The following is a 2,211-nucleotide window of genomic DNA, read 5'->3' as shown; positions in this document are numbered from 1 at the left end:
CCACAAAATTCTCACAATACTACAAAGTGGGACTTAACCGCATACTTCCTGAGCTTAAATATATATATATATATATAAATATATATATATGTATATATATATATATATGTGTGTGTGTATGTGTGTGTGTTTGTGTGTGTGTGCTTGTGTGCTTGTGTGCTTGTGTGTTTGTGTGTTTGTATATATGTATGTACGTATGTATGTATGAATGTATGTATGCATGTATGTATGTACGTAGGTAAGTAGGTAGGTAGGCAGGTAGGTAGGTAGGCAGGTAGGTAGGTAGGTAGGTAGGTTGGTAGGCAGGTATGGATGCATGCGCCAGCGCGGTTGTTTATGTTTAAGAAGTTTGCTTCCTAAACTTGAAAGAAACCGTTAGCCCAATCAAGCAACATTAGAACTTGCAACATTGCACACAAGATGCCAGCTGTTTGGCAATGCCAGTAGCATATAATGCTAAATCGAAACATCCACTAACTGTGAACCAGAAATATATATTATTGTCCTGGTCGCATGAACTGCAACCGAAATTTTGTCTGTAAATAACGAATAATAAATGGTTAACAGTATTTGTGCTATTTGAATGCCAGCAATCGTTTTAGTTCCAGAATACGGTCTCAGATCAAATCACTTGCTTGCAAATATGCCTCCAATATTGATATTTTAAAGTCGATTCTATAAGCATAAACATTCTTTTGTCAGATATGATGAAAATCATGCTATTATATGTCAAATTTTATACTGCTCATAACAAGTTCGTGTGAATTCAAGATTCCTTAGTCGGTCGCAAACATAACCAATGTCATAGAAATGTTAGCTTTAGTTCAAACAGCAACGCGACATTTGTTTAAGCAAGTTGAAAAGAATGGAAATAATTTCAACAGACCGTAATGCGTGTATCCTGAACGTTACGAAGCAGCATATTTTGTGCGAGTACTGATCCCTGAAGTGACAGAGTGAAAAACAAAATATTAAAAAATGAAATAAATAAAAACCAAAAAAAGTTTACTTCCAAGTAGCAATACTCTTCTGATGCTGTTAAAGCAGCAAATGATTTTCCAAGAACAAAAACCGTATTAAAATGAACTCCTACACATTACAATGTATTATATATGCATCGATTGATAAAGACCTTTAAGATGTCTAGTTTATGCTGAATACCACGAAAGCCATGAAAGAGATGAAAAGTGTGAATCTTAAGACAGTCGTTGTTACAAAAAATCATTCACATATATTATTTTTAAACATATTTAGATAAGCAAGTGTGTTGTTTGTCATTTATAGTCATTTTTTTTTCTTTCATGCATTCGTGTAATGTACAAGAATAAATTCAAACAACCATTATATTAAAGTCTAACAAAATCATTGCCAACCGAATCAACCGTGGCGTGCATCCATACTGAATCAACATAAATTACATACATATACTATAGCGCGCGCACACACACAAACGCATGCACATATATATACACACACATGTACAGACACACACGCGCGTGTACATACGCATTCACACGCGAACATATATATTTGCATTCACATCGATGTATATGCTTTATTATATTGCACATTCATGTTTGTATGTATGAATGCATGCGTTTATGCATGTATGTATGTATGCATGTATGTATGTAGGTAGGTAGGTAGATAGGTAGGTAGGTAGGTAGGTATACGGATATCAATGGATATCGATTGAAAGAAACATGGCTTGTTAATACACTGATTATATCCAATATACCTTGTTAATATACTGCTATCAATTATATCAAATAAACTCCATTCAGATGTTGATATCGATTATATGAAATATTCTCCATTAAGATATCGATTATATCAATACATTCTATTCTGTAGAAAAATGGTTGGATCTTTTTTTAAATCTCATTTTAAGAATCATTATAATTAGTGAGTATTCTTGTCTTTATTCTAATCGCTTAGCACCAGAAAAGGCTCGACTGAGCAAACCCATGATGAAAATCTTTTTAGTTGTCATCTGATACAAAATAGCCCTTTCAATTCATTGAGTTGACAAGACGCGAGAACTTTTTCTCCTTTGTAATGTGCTTTTGAAGTTCAAATAAATCCCAAACATATTTGAACTCACTTTAAGCTTGTGTATTTCTCACAAATGCTTCGGGCTCCTACATTTTATGTATATACATATATATATATATATATATATATATATATATATATATATATATATATATA

This window comes from Octopus bimaculoides, chromosome 3 (assembly GCF_001194135.2).
Source record: "Octopus bimaculoides isolate UCB-OBI-ISO-001 chromosome 3, ASM119413v2, whole genome shotgun sequence".
In the NCBI taxonomy this organism is placed as follows: Eukaryota; Metazoa; Mollusca; class Cephalopoda; order Octopoda; family Octopodidae; genus Octopus; species Octopus bimaculoides.
This window is presented reverse-complemented; position numbering follows the sequence as displayed.